This window comes from Stigmatopora argus, chromosome 13 (genome assembly GCF_051989625.1).
Source record: "Stigmatopora argus isolate UIUO_Sarg chromosome 13, RoL_Sarg_1.0, whole genome shotgun sequence".
Classification (NCBI taxonomy): domain Eukaryota; kingdom Metazoa; phylum Chordata; class Actinopteri; order Syngnathiformes; family Syngnathidae; genus Stigmatopora; species Stigmatopora argus.
In genome coordinates this window covers 996,300-1,019,176 of record NC_135399.1, presented here as the reverse complement: position 1 = coordinate 1,019,176, position 22,877 = coordinate 996,300, and the positions used below count along the sequence as shown (strand labels likewise).

At 43.2% G+C, this 22,877-nt stretch overlaps 1 long non-coding RNA gene across 2 annotated transcripts; it reads left to right on the top strand.

The window, feature by feature from the left end:
- The first annotated feature begins 5,058 nt into the window (after positions 1-5,058).
- LOC144086978 (uncharacterized) lies at positions 5,059-22,689 on the top strand. Of its 2 annotated transcripts, XR_013304619.1 has the most exons (5): positions 5,059-5,516; positions 5,617-5,679; positions 13,788-14,009; positions 16,167-17,000; positions 21,044-22,689. It is a non-coding gene; the product is annotated as an uncharacterized LOC144086978 (long non-coding RNA). The 2 variants fall into 2 exon arrangements; XR_013304618.1 differs by having other exon boundaries at positions 5,059-5,679.
- Positions 22,690-22,877: the final 188 nt, after the last annotated feature.

Genomic DNA, 22,877 nt, shown 5'->3' with positions numbered 1-22,877 from the left:
TTTTTCCTTTTTTAATTAAATATTACTAATAATGATTTAAAAGGTTTTAATCATTATTCCAACAATCTCTCTGTCTCTCTCTCTCTCTCTACATCTCTCTGTCTCTCTCTCTACATCTCTCTCTCTCTACATCTCTCTCTCTCTCTCTCTACCTACATCTCTCTGTTTCTCTCTCTCTACATCTCTCTGTCTCTCTCTCTCTACATCTCTCTGTCTCTCTCTCTCTCTACATCTCTCTGTCTCGCTCTCTCTACATCTCTCTGTCTCGCTCTCTCTACATCTCTCTGTCTACATCTCTCTGTCTCTCTCTCTACATCTCTCTGTCTCGCTCTCTCTCTATATCTCTCTGTCTCTCTCTCTCTACATCTCTCTCTCTCTCTACATCTCTCTGTCTCGCTCTCTCTCTATATCTCTCTGTCTCTCTCTACATCTCTCTCTCTCTACATCTTTCTGTCTCTCTCTGTCTCTCTCTCTGTCTGTCTCTCTCTGTCTCTCTCTCTGTCTGTCTCTCTCTGTCTCTCTCTCTGTCTCTCTCTGTCTCTCTCTGTCTCTCTCTCTGTCTCTCTCTCTGTCTCTCTCTCTACATATCTCTGTCTCACTCTCTACATCTCTCTGTCTCTCTCTGTCTCTCTCTCTGTCTCGCTCTCTACATATCTCTGTCTCACTCTCTACATCTCTCTGTCTCTCTCTCTATATCTCTCTGTCTCTGTCTCTCTACATCTCTATGTCTCTCTCTCTACATCTCTCTCTCTACATCTCTCTGTGTCTCTCTCTACATCTCTCTGAGTCTCTTCTCTACATCTCTCTCTACATCTCTCTGTCTCTCTCTCGACATCTCTCTGTCTCTCTCTCTCTCTACATCTCTCTGTCTCTCTCTACATATCTCTGTCTCTCTCTACATCTCTCTGTCTCTCTCTCTGTCTCTCTCTACATCTCTCTGTCTCTCTCTACACCTCTCTGTCTCTCTCTACATCTCTCTGTCTCTCTTTCTGTCTCTCTCTACATCTCTCTGTCTCTCTTTCTGTCTCTCTCTACATCTCTCTGTCTCTCTTTCTGTCTCTCTCTACATCTCTCTGTCTCTCTTTCTGTCTCTCTCTACATCTCTCAGTCTCTCTCTACATCTCTCTGTCTCTCTCTCTCTCCATCTCTCTGTCTCTCTCTACATCTCTCTGTCTACATCTCTCTGTCTCTCTCTACATCTCTCTGTCTCTCTCTCTACATCTCTCTGTCTCTCTCTACATCTCTGTCTCTCTCTCTACATCTCTCTGTCTCTCTCTCTGTCTCTCTCTCTCTCTACATCTCTGTCTCTCTCTCTCTACATCTCTCTGTCTCTCTCTCTACATCTCTCTCTCTCTCCATCTCTCTGTCTCTCTCGCTCTCTCTACATCTCTCTATCTCTCTCTACATCTCTCTGTCTCTCTCTACATCTCTCTGTCTCTCTCTCTACATCTCTCTGTCTCTCTCTCTCTACATCTCTCTGTCTCTCTCTCTACATCTCTCTGTCTCTCTCTCCATCTCTCTCTCTCCATCTCTCTGTGTCTCTCTCTCTACATCTCTCTGTCTCTCTCTCTACATCTCTCTGTCTCTGTCTCTACATCTCTCTCTCTCTCTCCATCTCTCTGTGTCTCTCTCTCTACATCTCTCTGTCTCTCTCTCTACATCTCTCTGTCTCTCTCTCTACATCTCTCTGTCTCTCTCTCTACATCTCTCTCTCTCTCTCCATCTCTCTCTCTCCATCTCTCTCTCTCTCTCCATCTCTCTGTGTCTCTCTCTCTACATCTCTCTGTCTCTCTCTCTACATCTCTCTGTCTCTCTCTCTACATCTCTCTCTCTCTCTCCATCTCTCTCTCTCCATCTCTCTGTCTCTCTCTCTCTCTCTCCATCTCTCTGTCTCTCTCTCTCTCTCTACATCTCTGTCTCTCTCTCTACATCTCTCTGTCTCTCTCTCTACATCTCTCTGTCTCTCTCTCCATCTCTCTCTCTACATCTCTCTCTCTCCATCTCTCTGTCTCTCTCTCTCTACATCTCTCTCTCTCTCTCTCTACATCTCTCTGTCTCTCTCTCTCTACATCTCTCTGTCTCTCTCTCTACATCTCTCTGTCTCTCTCTACATCTCTCTGTCTCTCTCTCTACATCTCTCTGTCTCTCTCTCTCTACATCTCTCTATCTCTCTCTCTACATCTCTCTGTCTCTCTCTCTCCATCTCTCTTTCTCTCTCGCTCTCTCTACATCTCTCTATCTCTCTCTCTACGTCTCTCTGTCTCTCTCTCTACATCTCTCTGTCTCTCTCTACATCTCTCTGTCTCTCTCTCTACATCTCTCTGTCTCTCTCTCTACATCTCTCTGTCTCTCTCTCTACATCTCTCTGTCTCTCTCTCTCTACATCTCTCTGTCTCTCTCTCTGTCTCTCTCTCTCTACATCTCTCTGTCTCTCTCTCTACATCTCTCTGTCTCTCTCTCTACATCTCTCTGTCTCTCTCTCTACATCTCTCTGTCTCTCTCTCTCTACATCTCTCTGTCTCTCTCTCTCTACATCTCTCTGTCTCTCTCTCTCTACATCTCTCTGTCTCTCTCTCTCTACATCTCTCTGTCTCTCTACATCTCTCTCTCTCTCTCTCTACATCTCTCTGTCTCTCTCTCTCTCTACATCTCTCTGTCTCTCTCTCTGTCTCTCTCTACATCTCTCTGTCTCTCTCTACATCTCTCTGTCTCTCTCTACATCTCTCTGTCTCTCTCTCTACATCTCTCTGTCTCTCTCTCTACATCTCTCTGTCTCTCTCTACATCTCTGTCTCTCTTTACATCTCTCTGTCTCTCTCTCTACATCTCTCTGTCTCTCTCTCTCTACATCTCTCTGTCTCTCTCTCTACATCTCCATGTCTCTCTCTCTACATCTGCATGTCTCTCTCTACATCTCTCTCTCTACATCTCTCTGTCTCTCTCTCTCTCTCTCTACATCTCTCTGTCTCTCTCTACATATCTCTGTCTCTCTCTCTACATCTCTCTGTCTCTCTCTCTGTCTCTCTCTACATCTCTCTGTCTCTCTCTACACCTCTCTGTCTCTCTCTACATCTCTCTGTCTCTCTTTCTGTCTCTCTCTACATCTCTCTGTCTCTCTTTCTGTCTCTCTCTACATCTCTCTGTCTCTCTTTCTGTCTCTCTCTACATCTCTCAGTCTCTCTTTCTGTCTCTCTCTACATCTCTCTGTCTCTCTCTACATCTCTCTGTCTCTCTCTCTCTCCATCTCTCTGTCTCTCTCTACATCTCTCTGTCTACATCTCTCTGTCTCTCTCTACATCTCTCTGTCTCTCTCTCTACATCTCTCAGTCTCTCTCTACATCTCTCTGTCTCTCTCTCTCTCTAGATAGAGATAGATAGAGATAGATAGAGATAGATAGAGATAGATAGAGATAGATAGAGATAGATAGAGATAGATAGATATAGATAGATATAGATAGATATAGATAGATATAGATAGATATAGATAGATATAGATAGATATAGATAGATATAGATAGAGAGAGAGAGAGATAGAGAGAGAGATAGATAGAGAGATAGAGAGAGAGACAGAGATAGATAGATAGAGAGATAGACAGAGATAGGTAGACAGAGATAGGTAGACAGAGATAGGTAGACAGAGATAGGTAGACAGAGATAGGTAGACAGAGATAGGTAGACAGAGATAGGTAGACAGAGATAGGTAGACAGAGATAGGTAGACAGAGATAGGTAGACAGCGATAGGTAGACAGCGATAGGTAGACAGCGATAGGTAGACAGCGATAGGTAGACAGCGATAGGTAGACAGAGATAGGTAGACAGAGATAGGTAGACAGAGATAGGTAGACAGAGATAGGTAGACAGAGATAGGTAGACAGAGATAGAGATAGATGAAACGCTGCTGATTATAATATACATAATTAATCCACTCTGTATTTTTATTCGGAGTAATCCAAAGGAATATGGACAAGAATATCAAAGTAGGTCCTATTTTAAGATTAATTCTTTTACCGTTTTTTTACCGTTTTTTACCTCGGTCTACAATGTTTTGTGTATCTGTCTTGCTACTGCAACCAAGGAAATTTCCCGAATACGGGATGAAATAAAGTTCTGATCTAATCTAAAAAAATCATGGCAAAACAGGATTACAAATGAGAAAGCAAATATGTTACTGCAGTTATCTTCCCGCATCACATTCAAAGATTTTTGACTAGGAACAGGAGCTGGAGGGAAAGACCACTTTCTGATGTTTTTTTCCATTCATTTTCTGTTTTATTTTCTCTGCTTTCATGCTTGGTGTGTGAAATGATGTTATAAGGCAAGAAGACATTGCTAGCTTTTTAACTTGTTTCATTTTGAAGAGACTGGCAACTTTACCTTTGAGAAATATTTGGGATGTTTTCCCCTTGTCACATATTACAGTATCATGTTGTAGTATCTTCTCTATCTTCACCATCCTGAACTAGTTTTTCATTGTCAAATTCATTTGTGTTTGTGGCAGATTTTTCTTAACTAGGTCTCTGTTTCAAATATCATTGTGAAACTTGAAACTGTTTCTTACTATGGGCTGTTTGTTCTCCATGGGTTTTTGTGACAGCGTAAACTGATACAGCGAAGCTGTTAACTCGCCAAGTTTCACTTTTCCGTTGGAGCACTTTTTGACCACTTAAGGCCACCTACAGTTGGATTGAGACATATAACTTTGCCAGTGCTTCCTTAGGCAGAACTGTGTCGCCAAATTTCAGGGTTTAACTGCTAGTGTTGTAGTTATAGCTTGTTGTGGTTACCTATGTGCAACATACACTAATCCTTCGTTTTTCGCAGATAATTTAGACCAGACATGGCCGCGATAATAAAAAAAACGCAAAGTAAAATCACCCCTATTATTACTATGTTTCCGAGTCTATGCAAAAATACAAATGCTGCCACGCTCTTTCTCCTAGATACCACTTGTTCTCCATGTTCCAGTTTGGTTTCGTTTTCATTTCACAAGTCCTTGTTGTTTTGTAAGGTCCCTTCTAAGTTATTAAATTCGTTGTTATGAGCACAAATTGCCTCATCCTCACCTGCTTCCCCGCGACTGGGTCCTAATCCTTTCCTCGCCGAAAGCGTCTCAGGCGTGGACGTAACAAAAATAAACACATTACAATTATTTTCTGTGCAATTTTGAAACACAACTCAGGGAGTGGCAGCCTGTCACTGACATTTGACAACAAATGCTAATTACGGATAAAGCTATGACTAACACTGTCTCCAGCCAATGTTATGATGCGTTTCACGTCACGTGCGTTTACTTCCGCGCCGTGAGTAAATGTTACTGACATTGGTTGGCTGCGTTTGATACGCATTATTTGCAGGTGACTCTGTTTGGCAGGTTTGCACATAGCTAACGGTTCGGTTGGGCTGCTGCCAACCCTTTATCATGGCGAAACGGGCCAAAGGAAAAAAGAAATGCGGTTCTTTCAAGATGGAATGGCTGTCGGTGTATGTACAAAGAGAAGAACAAGCGTTGAAATTGGGTGAGAAAGTTCTCTGCCAAACATGCAGCGAAGCTAAAGTTGTAAGCGAGTTTTCCGATGGAAAACTATTGTATATAAATGGAAACTTGACTATCTTCAGTGACACATTCAGCAGAAAAGTCATTTGAACGAGAATGAGAAAGGAGAAGGACCGACGTGAAAGGTAAAATTTATAAGGCAGATTTGTGCATATTCTAGTGCCAATTACAGTAATACCTTGACATACGAGGAATTTGAGATACGAGTAAAATTCCGAGCAAATATTTACCTTGAGATACGAGACAAATTTTGAGATACGAGCATTCGAGACAGCCAGGTGGCCAGGCCGCGAGAGGCTGCTTATGATTTCAGAACACTGTCTTTCTCGCTCCATCGCCCTCATGCAAAGATCTCTACGAGCACTGGGCGGAGCGTTGCATTTTTTCCGTGTTTTTTTGCGTTAGTCAGTGTAGAATTAAGGGAAACACAATGGATCCAAAGCAAGCTGGTGCAATGTGTAGTGTGCCGAAAAGGTGTATGATGACAATCGATATTAAGCACGAAATAATTAAAAAACACGAGTGTACATGTGACTGAGCTGGCACGCCAATACGTATGGAGAAGCAGGAAGTTCGCCTTGAAAGCCTCGGTGGAATACATTAACCTCTTTGCCTTGGTTATTGCACAAGAAGGTTTAAATTTAGTGTAACGTAAGATTAAAACTTTTGTGTGTACAGGAATCTTAGTTCATTTAAGTTAAATTTAAAGTTTGTTACGTTACGAGCGAATCCGTCAAGCATCTCTCTCTCTCTCTCTCTCTACCATCCGCGAACTCCCCATTGTATTGAATAATTTCTCATTTTATTTTTAAACGTCATAACCACTAGTTGTTTGTTACTCTTTTAGTAGATTGTGAATTACAACCAATAAAAATGTTTTTCTATTGTAATATCCTGTTTTAGGTGGTTTTTCAGAGGGCAGGAATAAATTAATTTGTATTTAGTTCATTTCTATGGGAAACGTTGATTTGAGATACGAGTAAATCGACATACGAGCTCAGTCCCAGAACGCATTAAGCTCTTATCTCAAGGTATGACTGTATCAAGATGGGCGGCCCAGCGGCTGAGCGCTTAGCGCGTCGGCCTCGCAGTGGGGGTCCTGGGTTCACATCCAGGTCGGTCCACCTGTGTGCATTTTTCCCCGGCTGGGCCTGCGTGGGTTTTCTCCGGGTAGTCCGGTTTCCAAAGACATGCATGGTAGGCTGATTGGACACTCTAAATTGCCCCAAGGTATGAGTGTGAGCGTGAATGGTTGTTTGTCTCCTTGTGGCCTACGATTGGCTGCTACCAATTCAGAGTGTCCCCTGCATCTAGCCTAAAGTCACCTGGGATAGGCTCCAGCAGCCCCTACAACCTTAGTGAGGATAAAGCGGTTCAGAAAATGTTTTATTCATATATATTTAATCATTACATTTTATTAGGGCTTGATCATTTATGGGTAGTAGACACATGCCTCTCAACTTATACGTTTTAATCGTATTTTTACGTTTTTTGATAATTTCAAATTGTCTGTAACAACTTTTGTACGTGTAACATTCTTTTGTAAAACCAATCTTGTTTTACCCATTTCGGCTGTAATCCGGATCGTCTCTGTCAGTGGTAGCAGAGGAAAACAGCATCATCGAATGCTAATATTGTCATGCTTTGAGCATGATATGCGCTCGTGCATCTGTCACTTACAGTTGTGGTCAAAAGTTTACATACACTTGTGAAGAACATAATATGAAGAACATAATATCATGGCTCTCTTGAGTTTCCAGTTATTTCTACAACTCTGATTTTTCTCTGATAGAGTGATTGGAACAGATACTTCTTTGTCACCAAAACATTCATGAAGTTTGGTTCTTTTATTACTTAATTATAGATTAACAGAAAAAGGGATCAAATCTGCTGGGTCAAAAATATACATACAGGAACACTAATTAGCAATTTTGGTGATTTAGAAAGTTGTGTCAGTGAAATGAGCTTCATAGCATGGCCTCTTAACTTCTTGTGAGTGATTGAGTGACTACAGCTGGTGACTTCTCTGAGGCCATTTAAATAGGGCTCATTTGATGCAAACGCCAACAAACGCTACAATGGGAAAGTCAAAGGAGCTCAGCATGGATTTGAAAAAGCGAATCCTTGCCTTGAACAAGTCAGGAAAGTCACTTGGAGCCATTTCAAAGCAGCTACAGGTCCCAAGAGCAACACTGCAAACAATTGTTTGTAAGTATAAAGTGCATGGCACTGTGTTGTCACTGCCACGATCGGGAAGAAAACGCAAGCTATCACCTGCTGCTGAGAGAAAATCGGTCAGGAGGGTGAAGATTGAACCGAGAATCACCAAAAAGATCTGCCCTTGCTCCAAAAGCGGCACATTAAGGCTCGACTGAAGTTTGTTGCTGATCACATGGACAAAGATAAAACCTTCTGGAGGAAAGTTCGATGGTCAGACGAAACGAAAACGAGCTGTTTGGCCACAATGCCCAGCAATATGTTTGGAGGAGAAAAGGTGAGGCCTTTAACCCCAAGTACACCACGCCTACCGTCAAGCACGGTGGTGATAGTATTATGCTGTGGGGCTGTTTGCCTGCCAATGGAACTGGCGCTTTACAGAGAGTAAATGGGATAATGAAGAAGGAGGATTACCTTCAAATTCTTCAAGATAACCTAAAGTCATCAGCCCGAAGATTGGGTCTTGGGCGCAGTTGGGTGTTCCAACAGGACAATGACCCCAAACACACATCAAAAGTGGTAATGGAATGGCTAAATTGGGCTAGAATTAAGGTTTTCGAATGGCCTTCCCAAAGTCCTGACTGAAACCCCATTGAGAACTTGTGGACAATGCTGAAGAAACAAGTTCATGTCAGAAAGCCATCAAATTTAACTGAACTGCACCAATTCTGTCAAGAGGAGTGGTCAAAGATTGGACCAGAAGCTTGTGGATGGCTTCCAAAAGCACCTAGTTGAAGTGAAAATGGCCAAGGGACATGTTGCCAAATATTAGCCCTGCTGTATGTATATTTTTGACCCAGCACATTTGATCACTTTTTTCTGTTCACCCATAATAAAGTCACAAAAGAACCAAACTTCATGAATGTTTTTGTGACAAAGAAGTATCTGTTCCAATGACTCTATCAGAGAAAAATCAGAGTTGTAGAAATAATTGTAAACTCAAGAGAGCCATGACATTATGTTCTTCACAAGTGTATGGACCCTTTTGTTGTACAGGGAGGTGTTTTTTCCTGCTTGGCATTGCTGCCTGTTGCACCTCCAGTACCCGTGGGTCAGCTACAGGGTCATCAGCCAGGAACCACCGTTCATTGATGTTTCGCTCCTTTAAACCTGGAACATCTCCTGGTGGCGGAGCAGTGACAGAGAAGTCTCCCTGTCACCCCCTGCAGCTGATCACTGTTGTCTCCTGCAGCCGGTGTTGGGGTTAGCTGTTGTTTTCCCAGCTCCTGTCCTTCCTCTTAAGCCAGAGCCAAAAGCTGCATTTCTCTACCTCCTATGCCAGCTCTTTTATGGCCTTCCTCAAACTGCCTCCAGACACCCCTGCGTCCCTCAGGAGGCGTGTGTTTGACAGCCTGACCTAGCCTTGGGAGCTGACCTCGACTGGGTAGATAGTGCACTTCCAGCCAATTTCCTGGAACTCTGCTACCAGCTCCAAGTATTTGGCCTTCTTGTGCTCAAAAGCGGCCTCAATCCCCTCCTCTTATGTTACTGTTAGTTCTATGAGGTGCACTGCTCTTGCCTTGGAGGACCATACCATAATGTCTGGGCGGAGTGATGTGATGATATCCGTGGGGAATCGGAGCTGGCAGTTGAGATCAACCCTCATGTCCCACTCCTGACCATGGGAAAAGGGCCTTAGTGTCTCTCTTGGCCTGGTGTATCTCTTTCCCCCCCTTCAATGACGAAGTTGGCATGGATCTCTGCTGGTGGTGAATTTTTACTGCTCTGTCGGCGTCTCTCCAGCACTTCGGCTAGTTTCCTCAGGACCTGATCAGGGCGCCAACTACACTGGAGGCTAGCGTTGGGAGCGTTGCAAAGTGTGCAGCATTCCTCCTTCCCGAACCATTGGTGGAGGTTACAAGCACAGGGAAGCGTGACGCGGGTTGCGCGAATGAGGAAGCTGATCCTTACCTGCGGGATCTTTCACAGGTCGGACCAACTGATGTTTCGGTTGACAACTTCTTCCCAGGTTGTCCAGCTTCCTGCGACATGGTCTTCATCTTGTAGCGCTCTTCCCCTATCTTTGTCAGCTATGCCACCACCATCTCCTTCCTCTCCTTACGGTTAGCTCTAGACCAGAATCGCGGTGCTTCTCCCTATCGTAGCCATGCTATTCCTGCCTGAACTCTGCCCATGATCTCCTGATGCTACAGTCTATTGATGGCTTGGTCAACCTGGGCGTTCCACTTCCGGCTAGTGGGAACCGTGATGTTGGCGTTCCTTACTAACTGGTCAGTGGACTCTCTTAGCTCGAGAACCAGCCTAGACTTCTCTTGCCTGTAGCCCAGACTGATAGACTGCAGTGGCAGTTGCAGTGCATTCCTTCCAAAGAGGCCCATTTCGGAAAGGCACCGTGGTAGACCTAGCCACTTCCTGATGAATTAATTGGCTTTTCCATCCATCTTGCTCACAGTGGATGAGGAGATCTTGCTCATTTTCTGTTGGAACTATTGTAAATTATAAGTTATCCTGCTTCTGGGTTAGAGTGTGAAAATGCTTGCTCATATAATTTAGGGCGCCCTGGCCTGCAGGAAGTTTCACCTTATTCAACAAAGAGGAACGGCTCCAGGGGTCAGGCGCCCGTTTGAACTATTGTGTGAAGATTACGGGAGAAGGGGAAAGAGAATGTAAGTGTTACCTTGAAGGAACATGTGGTCATGCAACAAACCCTTTTCAACTGGGATACAACCCCCTTTTTCCCTTTATCAGCTTGAAACTTCATGTAACTAGGGCACTCCCGAAACACAATAAAAGACAAGGCGAGCGGAGACTTCCTCAGAGTGTGGCGGGAGCAATGTGACAGAGCAGTCTCCGGGCACTCTCCTTGCAAGTAAAAACTAACTCAATTCTCTGTGTCTTCCTTCTTTCAGATTGGTGATACAAATGTTTGGTGTTTAAACCTGACATTTTCAATTATAGCATGTCAACAAGCAAGCTACCCAGACACATCTACAGAATCTTGAATTTAGTGCCTACAAAAGGCTAATGGCACCCCGTACACTTTGGGGAAAATTATAGACTATTTGAATAAAAATGTGCTGTGTTGCGTTTGTATGGTTTATTATTGCTTATTACGGATAATTGATATCATTAATAAGGGGAGCAGTTGGCCGAGGTTGACAGGTATGTATACATGCACCTGCTAGGTGTAATACTGGTGTGTGCCAACATCGAGCATTTATGATGTTGCTCACACTGGTCCACTATGTGCTCAGGGAGGTTGTCTGTGTGCTCAGACATATGAAAAATTAGAGGGAACATTGCTCTTGAGTGAGGTGATGTGTGCGATGTGAAATACACTCGCAACAAAACAGGAAATGGCAAGACTTAGTGCATCTCGGCACTTTATATGATATTCGGCGCGCCCATTCTCCTATGGTATATTGCTTCTTCAGCGCTGAAAGGAGCATTTCCTTGATTTCCGTAATTTTTCCTCTGTCTTCCGCTTGCGAGTTTCAACGTGGATTTTGATATTTTTATGAACTTTTTTTAATACTTCATGAAAAAAATCTGCGATGTCGTGAAGCCGCAAAAGTTGAAGCCACGAAGGGTCGAAGGATCTCAGTACAATCATGATTTAAATACAGTCAAACCTCTTCTTGCGAATGCCTCTAGGTACGAAATTTTCAGGTTATGAAAGCTGTTGGGATGCAAATTAGTGACTCAAGATACAAAATCAAGATCCAAGGTACGAAAAGGTCATTTACATTTCCTATATCCGTTATTTTATCTTAAACTTTTCGCGGATGCATTGCTTCTTGCTTGGCACATTCACTACACTCTACTGGGCTCTCATTGGTTGTCAAAAAACAAAAACTCCATGTTTCAAGATTCTCATATGTCCGTTTTACCACCGTTTGTCGTTGTGTGCTTGAACTCATGTTTGGAGGAAGCTGTAGCCGAGTGCCTTCCACAGGCTCACGGTCTACAACAACTCTCCATGTTTCAAGATTCTCTTATATACTTTTGACCGCCGTTCATCGTTGCGTCTTTGAACTCATGCTATGCTTTGAGCAAGCTGTGACCGAGTGCCTTCGATGGACTAACAGTCCAGCCAAAAGACGATCTGACAAATGACATCACAATCAGTGGGGTTTAAATACACAAAACAGGAACTAACTCTAAATGACGTGCAGCTGCGCGAAAGCAACGGCAAGACAGGAGGGACAAACTAGAGTAGGGTAACGAACATCAGAACTCAGGGAGAAAGCAATGGAAAAACAATAACAAGCCAATCCTAACAGTACGCCCCCTCTAATGGATGGATCCCAGACGTCCCAAAGCTGAATATCCATGACAGAAAAATGCTGGCGGGGAGGGCGGGTAGGACCTCGACTTTATTTTTCTGGCGGCCGTCCCGATCGGCTTTTATTGCAAAAGAAGGTTTAAATTTAGTGCAACGCAAGATTAAAAAAAATGTGTGTTTAGGAATCTATGTCCATTTAAGTTAAATTTAAAGTTTATGTTATGTTGCCAGTGCATTCGTCAAGTCTGTCTCTCCCCTCCGCGTTGTACTGAATAATGTCTCATTTTAGTATTAAACATAATAACCACTAGTTATTTGTTACGATTTGGGAACAAATTAATTTGTATTTACCGTATTTTCACGACTGTTCGGTGTATCGTATTTTTAGCCACAGTGTCAGTAACGAGTGCTATTTCTGTATTTTAAACACACAAAGCACGCACCGTTTTTTTAGACGCATATATATTATATATGGATGAACATCGAAACGCAATAGCGCTGGCTACCGGAAGCAGTCTATTTCCGGGTTCCGGTGCGCAGTGACTGCTGGGATATATAGTTCTTGCACGCTACACCCACACGCTAAAAACACGTTTTAGAAATTTCGATGTTTTTATAGTCACAGCAGGAGGGAATTGTGGGATACACTGGCCACTGGCTTTGTTTTACATTTTTATACCATTCTTCCGGCCGGGTTGGCTCTGTTTGCCCCGCCTCCAACCTGACTTTTAGTATCGATGGGCTGTTTGCCCTTCAAAACATTCCGAAAATGATGCACACAAATGTCCTCACAGTAGGATAACGCACGACCACTTGCCAACGAGAAGTAGTCTTGAACTAGCGATCGCTCCGCCAACAGGAGCTAACAGGCTAAGGGGGAAAAAACACTGAAAAAAATGCAACGCTCCGCCCAGTGCTCGCAGAGACATTACAAAGAGAGAGTTGCAACCAGAGATATTACTAAATGAGTTGCGGAGCCAGTGCCCCTGATGTTCTTATGAGCAGCCAACCAGAAGTAACATATAGCTCGTATTAGCGATCGCTCCGGCATTCGCGCTGAGTGACGGAAAAAAACACTGAAAAAAATCCAACGCTCCGCCCAGTGCTCATAGATATCTGTTATACACGAAAAAGATGCAGCAAAAAAGACAGTGCGCTACAATAATTGTGGGATAGACTGGCCAACTGGCTTAATATTTTTTTGTTCATGTCGCGCCATGTGGCCAAACTGGCTTTACAATTGTTTGTTAAGATCGTGGAATGTAAGATAGGCCGGCTGCTGACTTTGCAATTGTTTGTTAAGATCGTGGAATGTAAGATAGGCTGGCTGCTGACTTTACAATTGTTTGTTCTCATCGCGAAATGTAAGATAGGCTGGTTAACTGGCTTTGCAATTGTTTGCCTGTATTGCGCGATGTGGCCAACTTGCTTTGTAATTGTTTGTTCACGTTGCGCAATATAAGATAGGCTGCGGCAATTTGTGTGAGCTATAAAAATATTTTGTTTGCACAAAGTTAAACCTGCAAATGTCTAACATATTATCCCAAAGTTTTGTTTGCATAAAATCTGTCCTACATCGCTGTCTTAGAAATATTACCCTGTTTGCCTATATAAAGACTGACCCACTGTTCATTCGGAGAGAGAGAGTTGCAAGGACAACAGACTGTGAGCGTGTTCACAGCTGTTTGAGCTCTCTCCCCATCCTGCAGTCTGGTAATGAACCTATTTCCTATTAAATTGATCTCACTCTTTCTTAACCTTTTCCTGAAGTTGTATTACAGATCTATCATACTTTGGTGCCCATACCTGGGACCCAACATGCCAACAATTGCCAGAGCAGCGACGGAGCATGACGAAGGGCAAAATAAAGACTATCGACAACATCCTCCATCCCTCCATTGAAAGGATCAACCCAACAGCTGTTCCCTCGCCACTCCAATGATCTGGTGATGGGTCCCTCTGAACCAGGGCAGGTTTGGAACGAGAAAGATCGTGAGTTCACCCTTTGATTTCTGTTGAAGGATGTGGAAGGTTTGATGAACGTAGAAAGGGAAATGTTGAAGAAAAGATTTTAGTAAATGAATAGAAAATAGTTTTGTAAGCATGAAGAAAAGATTATTGCAAGTGCATAGAAAAGAAAGTGTCGAAAAAGCAGCTGAAGGAGTGCGAAGAGATTGAGGCAGAGAGAGAGAGTGACGGAGAGTGACAGAGAGTGACAGAGAGTGACAGAGAGTGACAGAGAGTGACAGAGAGTGACAGAGAGTGACAGAGAGTGACAGAGAGTGACAGAGAGTGACAGAGAGTGACAGAGAGTGACAGAGAGTGACAGAGAGTGACAGAGAGTGACAGAGAGTGACAGAGAGTGACAGAGAGTGACAGAGAGTGACAGAGAGTGACAGAGAGTGACAGAGAGTGACAGAGAGTGACAGAGAGTGACAGAGAGTGACAGAGAGTGACAGAGAGTGACAGAGAGTGACAGAGAGTGACAGAGAGTGACAGAGAGTGACAGAGAGTGACAGAGAGTGACAGAGAGTGACAGAGAGTGACAGAGAGTGACAGAGAGTGACAGAGAGTGACAGAGAGTGACAGAGAGTGACAGAGAGTGACAGAGAGTGACAGAGAGTGACAGAGAGTGACAGAGAGTGACAGAGAGTGACAGAGAGTGACAGAGAGTGACAGAGAGTGACAGAGAGTGACAGAGAGTGACAGAGAGTGACAGAGAGTGACAGAGAGTGACAGAGAGTGACAGAGAGTGACAGAGAGTGACAGAGAGTGACAGAGAGTGACAGAGAGTGACAGAGAGTGACAGAGAGTGACAGAGAGTGACAGAGAGTGACAGAGAGTGACAGAGAGTGACAGAGAGTGACAGAGAGTGACAGAGAGTGACAGAGAGTGACAGAGAGTGACAGAGAGTGACAGAGAGTGACAGAGAGTGACAGAGAGTGACAGAGAGTGACAGAGAGTGACAGAGAGTGACAGAGAGTGACAGAGAGTGACAGAGAGTGACAGAGAGTGACAGAGAGTGACAGAGAGTGACAGAGAGTGACAGAGAGTGACAGAGAGTGACAGAGAGTGACAGAGAGTGACAGAGAGTGACAGAGAGTGACAGAGAGTGACAGAGAGTGACAGAGAGAGACAGACAGAGAGAGATTGAGGAAAAAAAGGAAAGACATTGCACAGAAGACTTCCTGTTTTGTCCTGAGACTGGTTGAACACTAAATTCCCCTTATTATGAGTGTGAGCGTGAATGGTTGTCTTTCTTTTTGTGTTTTTGATTGGCTGGCCACCAAGATATAATCAATCGGTTAGATATCAAGGTGGAAAAGGATTTAGAAATTTGGAATCAATTTCTGAAATCGCCAATAAGCCCTTTTTCAGGGATGGCGGTGACAAATTATGGAAAAAATATTTTTTCAAATGAAATTTTTGATGAAAATGCAGCAGCAGTACTCCAAATGTGAAACTTGAGGAACAAATAACCTACTCTGGAAAACGGGGAATTTGAGGGCACTGAAAAAGAAAAAGAAAGAAAAAAAAGAAAATATTTTAAGGAAACGCATTGAATTTGGGTTAGCAGAAGGAGATTTTGCTTCTCAACAGGAAATGGACCAACGGTGGTGTCAGGAGCCTGGGTGCTCAACCTACAGTATAAAGAAGAAGCACTACCAACGACATACAGTGGGAACGTCCATACCAAGTGTTGCTGACCAACCAGCAGACGTGAAAATAGCCGAGAGGGGCCTATGGATCCACCTTTTGCACTGTAAGAAGGTTCTCTCAGTTGAAACGTTTGAGGAGACAGGTGAGATAAACTTTCTGACGTAATAAAACAAAACAGCAACCACTCCAATATTGATTGGAAAGAAACTCTTTTATATAGGTTTTATTGTCTCCATCTGCAAAAAAGGTGAAAGCGTTTCAATTGAGACTAAACCTTCTTACAGAGGGGACCAGAAAAAGAGAAACTACAATGGGAAACAGAAGGAGCCACTCAACACAAGAACGGCCTCTATGCAAACAAGCTATGCGTTCCACGATCATTGTTTGAAGTGATTGCCAAATTGAGCCATTGGAGGAGCCATGTCTCAAGAGGAGGGATAGTATAGTCCCAGAGGTCTCCAAACCTACTTTAATTTTTTTTTGTTGCAGAAACTGTCTTACCTGCTGTAGACCCAACTCTCAAGGCAATGAACGACCCAAGCGCGGAACAAGGCAAACATGGACCTAGAGGACCTTCGAGGTTCTGAACATGGATTTCATCAAAATGGACCAAAGTGGCACATACAAGTACTGTTTTGTGATCATTGACGTGCTTGCCAAGTGGGTTGAGATATGCCCATCCAAGAAAGCTGACGCCAGGGCAGTTGCCAAAACCATATGCAAAAGGTCATTCCAAGCCATGGAATATCACGAGTCATTTAGAGTGATGGTTGTGCTCACTTCGTGAGCCGCTTGATCCAAGCTATTGGACGGCATCTTGGAATCGACCTGAGGTATCATTGCGCTTGCCGCGCCCAAAGTGCTGGACTCATTGAAAGAACCAATGGAACAGTAAGACTCAGACTGGTGGTGGAGGAGACAGGAGAAACAGATTCTGTCACTCAGTGGTTATGCAAAATGTTCCAAGAAAGAACTGTGATAAATGCAAATGATCTGCCGACATCTTCTCAGTCTCCCACAGAGTAGGTCCTGTCCCCAGGCAACCTGGTACTCGTCAAGAAGATAAAAAGAAAGTGCTGGTCATCACCAAGTTGGGACGGACCTCACCATGTGATTTTGACCGCTTACTTCACCAAGTTGGCCACCACCGTCAAAGCTGATGAACGAGTGTTGGAGCTCACGACCATGATCCAGTGTGTGGCTCGGATGTCCCCCTCAAACACAAACACTCTTCAGTCTCCTTCAAAATCCTGATGGCTCTGTTCCCCTGGCTCTGAATTCAAACCTCTTTGGTGACAGATGGTAGAGCGCCATGGAATAAAGGTAGGACACATTGTTTTGTCTTAAATACTGACTGTCCCAAAGAAGATTTAATGTCAATTGACTAAAGTGGGAATGACGGTTGTGACCAATGTTCCCTCTAATTTTTCATGTCTGAGCACACAGACAACCTCCCTGAGCACATAGTGGACCAGTATGAGCAACATCATAAATGCTCGATATTGGCACACCAGTATCAAACCTAGCAGTTGCATGTATTCATACCTGTCAGGTGCCGCTTTTGGAGCAAGGGCTTCCTTCTTGCACGGCAGCCTCTCAGTCCATGGAGATGCAAAACACGCTTGACTGTGGACACTGACACCTGTGTTCCAGCAGCTTCTAATTCTTGGCAGATCTGCTTTTTTGGTCATTCTCGGTTGATTCTTCACCCTCCTGACCGATTTTCTCTTAGCAGCAGGTGATAGCTTGCGTTTTCTTCCTGATCGTGGCAGTGACAAAACGGTGCCATGCACTTTATACTTACAAACAATTGTTTGCACTGTTGCTCTTGGGACCTGCCGCTGCTTTGAAATGGCTCCGAGTGACTTTCCTGACTTGTTCAAGTCAAGGATTCACTTTTTCAGATACATGCTGAGCTCCTTTGACTTTCCATTGTAGTGTTTGTTGGCGATTGCATCAAATGAGCCCTATTTAAATGGCCTCAGAGAAGTCACCAGCTGTAGTCACTCAATCACGCACAAGAAGTTAAGAGGCCATGCTATGAAGCTCATTTCACTGACACAACTTTCTAAATCACCAAAATTGCTAATTCGTGTTCCTGTATGTATATTTTTGACCGAGCAGATTTGATCCCTTTTTCTGTTAATCCATAATAAAGTCATAAAAGAACCAAACTTCATGAATGTTTTTTGTGACAAAGAAGTATCTGTTCCAATCACTTTATCAGAGAAAAATCAGAGTTGTAGAAATAACTGGAAACTCAAGAGAGCCATGATATTATGTTCTTCACAAGTGTATGTAAACTTTTGACCACAACTGTAAGTGACAGACGCACGAGCGCATATCATGCTCAAAGCATGACAATATTAGCATTTGATGATGCTGTTTTCCTCTGCTACCACTGACAGAGACGATCCGGATTACAGCCGAAATGGGTAAAACAAGATTGGTTTTACAAAAGAATGTTACATGTACAAAAGTTGTTACAGACAACTTGAAATTATCAAAAAAAACGTATAAATACGAGAAAAACGTATAAGTTGAGAGGCATGTGTCTACTACCCATAAATGATCTAGTCATAATAAAATGTAATGATTAAATATATATGAATAAAACATTTTCTGAACCGCTTTATCCTCACTAATTGGTAGCCAGCCAATTGCAGGGCACAAGGAGACAAACAACCATTCACGCTTATACTCATACCTCGGGGCAATTTAGAGTTTTCAATCAGCCTACCATGCATGTCTTTGGAATACGGGAGGAAACCGGACTACCCGGAGAAAACCCACGCAAGCCCGGCCAGAGAGAAAAAATGCACACAGGTGGACCGACCTGGATGTGAACCCGGGACCCCCACTGCGAGGCCGACGCGCTAAGCACTCAGCCGCTGGGCCGCCCATCTTGAGACAGTCATACCTTGAGATAAGAGCTTAATGCGTTCTGGGACTGAGCTCGTATGTCGATTTACTCGTATCTCAAATCAACGTTTCCCATAGAAATGAACTAAATACAAATTAATTTGTTCCCGCCTGCCTTCTGAAAAAACACCTAAAAACAGGATCTTACAATAGAAAAACATTTTTATTAGTTGTAATTCACCATCTACTAAAAGAGTAACAAACAACTGGTGGTTATGATGTTTAATAATAAAATGAGGCATTATTCAATACAATCGTTCGCGGATGGGAGAGAGAGAGGCTTGATGGATCCGCTCGTAACGTAACAGACTTTAAATTGAACTTAAATTAACTAAGATTCCTGTACACACTTAAAAAAGTTTTAATCTTACCTTACACTAAATTTAAACCTTCTTGTGCAATAACCAAGGCAAATAGGTTAATGTATCCCACCGCGGCTTTCAATGCGAACTTTCTGCTTCTCCATACGTATTGGCAAGCCAGCTCAGTCACATCTACACTACTAATGTTTTTTTATTATTTTGTGCTTAATATCGATTGTCATCATACGCCTTTCCGTCGCTCCACACATTGCACCAGCTTGCTTTGGATCCATTGTGTTTCCCTTAATTCTACACTGACTAACGCAAAAAAACACGGAAAAAATGCAACGCTCCGCCCAGTGCTCGTAGAGATCTTTGCATAAGGGTAATGGAGCGAGAAAGACAGTGTTCTGAAATCATAAGCAGCCTCTCGCGGCTTGGCCACCTGGCTGTCTCGAATGCTTGTATCTCAAAATTTGTCTCCTATCTTAAGATAATTATTTGCTCGGAATTTTACTCGTATCTCAAATTCCTCGTATGTCAAGGAATTGCTGTAATTGGCACTAGAATATGCACAAATCTGCCTTATAAATTTTACCTTCCACATCGGTCCTCCTTTTTCATTCTCGTTCAAATGACTTTTCTGCTGAATGTGTCACTGAAGATAGTCAAGTTTCCATTTATATACAATATTTTTCCATCGGAAAACTCGCTTACAACTTTAGCTTTGCTGCATGTTTGGCAGAGAACTTTCTCACCCAAATTCAACGCTTGTTCTTCTCTTTGTACATACTCCGACAGCCATTCCATCTTGAAAGAACCGCATTCCTTTTTTCCTTTGGCCCGTTTCGCCATGATAAAGGGTTGGCAGCATTCCAACCGAACCGTTAGCTATGTGCAAACCTGCCAAACAGAGTCACCTGCGCATAATGTGTATCAAACGCAGCCAACCAATGTCATTAGCATTTACTCATGGCGCTGAAGTAAACACACGTGACGTGAACCGCATCATAACATTGGCTGGAGACAGTGTTAGTCATAGTTTTATCCGTAATTAGCATTTGTTGTCAAATGTCAGTGACAGGCTGCTACTCCCTGAGTTGCGTTTCAAAATGGCACAGAAAATAATTGTAATGTGTTTTTTTTCACAATTCAGGTTGAATTTTATTTTGTGCGCTACATGTTTGCTGTGTGCGGAGAACACGAGAGTAGTGCACACTTGCGTATGCATGCAGCTTAGAGGGAACGTTGGTTGTGACGCATCCTGTAATGTCAGAGAACGCAATGGCGGATCTCACAATGTTAGATTTGAATCCTGCAGGAATACCAGAGAACGCATTGACGGATCTGGGTTCTGTAATAACACCAGAGAGCGCATTGGCAGATCTGGGTTCTGTAACAATACCAGAAAACACATTGGCGGATCTGGATTCTGAAATAATACCAGAGAGCGCATTGGTGGATCTGGTTTGTGTTCAATTTGGATCCTCAATAGTTTCTATCATTACATGGAGTAGATAGAACTCTGAGCTGATCATCTGTGCAGAGAATGTGTGTGTCCACAGAGACTCAGAAGTTTGGTGGGCACCCACTCACCGCAGGGACTCAAAAGGTGGGGGCTGGCCCACTCAGTATGTCTTGTCAGTTTGTTCCAAAGGTGTTTATAAACCATGTGGTTGCTATTGTTGTCGTGTAATCATTGTCATATGGTTTTATTTAGTTGTTAGTGAACATGTAAATTGTGTTGCTTGTAGCTTTATGAAAGTTGTGTATTGAATTGACGAAATGGATGGTGAGTTTGATACCGATGCTAGTGGCTAGCATAACATACGCTAGCCTAGTGTCATGGTAGCGCCTTTTCTGACAAGGCGCCCTATGAATTGACAAAAAACAGAAAATATTCCTGCAACTGAGACTGCACCCTATCAGACGGTGCGTTTTATAGGTGTGAAAATATGGTACTTAACTACAGAATTTGACCACGTCGCTTGATCATCTTAATCAGTTCACTGTTAAGTGCAATCTCGCGCTACCTCTTTGTTCACGTTGCTTGATCATCTTAATCAGTTCACTGTTAAGTGCTTTCTCGCGCTACCTCTTTGTTCACGTTGCCTGATCTCTGACTTCCTGTTATTGCCCTAGGACCATGACTACGCCCACGCACCTTGAACTTCGTATTGGATCCTTCTACAGAGCTCACGGCTATTGACCTCCACGCCACGTTCACCGACCTGTCTGATATACGTCTCTTGTACCTTGCCACTGACTTTGTACGGACCTTACGGCTGTCGACCGCCACACCACGTTCACCGAATCGCCCACGCTGCTTCCCTTGTACCGGGCCTGGTACATTGACAATAAATAGAAAACAGCCACGATCAAGATGTGTGTGCCTGCTTTGGAGCCCTCTGCCCGTGACTATAACAGCAAGAATGTGTAACAAAAATTTCTCCAACATATCAACAAGATAGAGCTGACTGTGTAATTCCCTTTAGAAAGAGTACATTTGGCCAAACCATCTTCTGTGTTCATGCCTCACATATCTGGAACTCAGTACTAAATAGCAAATACGTGAACTCCCATCTCTGAACCTCTTTATCAATCATCTAAAAGCCTGGCTGCTGGATGAACAAAATTGTTATCACAACACTACCTAGACCTATTTCTGTATTGTTTGCAATTCAGCATCATGTGCAATATTTAGAGAGTACACAAATGCATGTATCCGACAGTTTTATTATGTTACTGTTTTGCTTATTATGTTTCATTGATTCTCTGCCACTTCCTCGTCTTTTGCTTTCTTTTCTTCTTTTTTTACTTTCCCTACCTTCATGATCTGATCTTGTATTTCTAACATCAGGAAAGGAATGGTTGCTTTGTCCCTGACTGTTGAGAAGATCGCACCTCTTGTTCTCAACTCATCTCCTTATGTCAGGATTTTATTTCATATTATTATCAATTTGCTTGTAAAGAACGTTTGGCCTTACTATTAAACTTGCTTTGCTCGCATTATTACCACCTTGCTTGCAACGAAGTAAAAGCTTTGCTCCTGAAAACCTTGGCTAGACTAAAAAAAGAGAATCCAAAACACCTTGGACTTCTGGGAGAGGACAAAACAAATTGGAGCCAGAACATCTTGCAGTGCTGGTAATCTGGTCTGGAAACTGCACCTGCATCCACCACAGACGCTCCACTATGCTTCCTGACGCTTCGGTCCTCGTCTGTTTTTACTACACATGTATCAACGCACTTGGACGCCCGGACGTGTCACTTGTGTTTTCACCCCTCCCCTTAGAGTTGAGACGTCCATCTAATCAGGGCCCTCAAATTTAATAAAACAACAGAAAAGACATGTAAGGTCAGAAAGGAGTTGGGAAGCTTTTCTCCTTCAAGTCAGAATTCCAGAAAAGTGTATTTTCCTCTTTATATGTGCGTGCATTTGAGAATGTCTAAAGGCAAACCTGACACCTTGCTATGGGACATGTCTAGAATGACACACGTGCATTTGCATATAGTCTTAAAAGTAGATGTGTCTTGGGAGTGCGGCCCTCCCTCGAACACCAAAGCCACTGAAGGGTGGAGAGAGAGTGTATATTGTCTGTATCCCGATGAAGTTTGCAAGTCCCATTTTTGTGGTACTGTAAATAAGGATTTTTTACATAATTTCCAGGTAAGGTGGGTCAACCATTCTAGCAGACCTCCTTGGCTCCTCACATACTCAAAGTTTTGCAGTTTCACAGGTGACATTTAAGCAAAAATTGAGTTAAAAATGTTACATGCACTTTGTCATGGGAGAGCAACTGTTTCAGGGCAATTTCAAATTAAAATCTAAACTATTATATAAATGCATGTTTGTCTGTGTGTATCTGTTCGATCCCTATGGACTCTGAAACGGCTGAACCGATTTTCATGAAAATTCACAGTTATACTTTAGGTGTCTGGGAGTGTCAAAGGCTAGGTTTTGTGTCAAAGCACC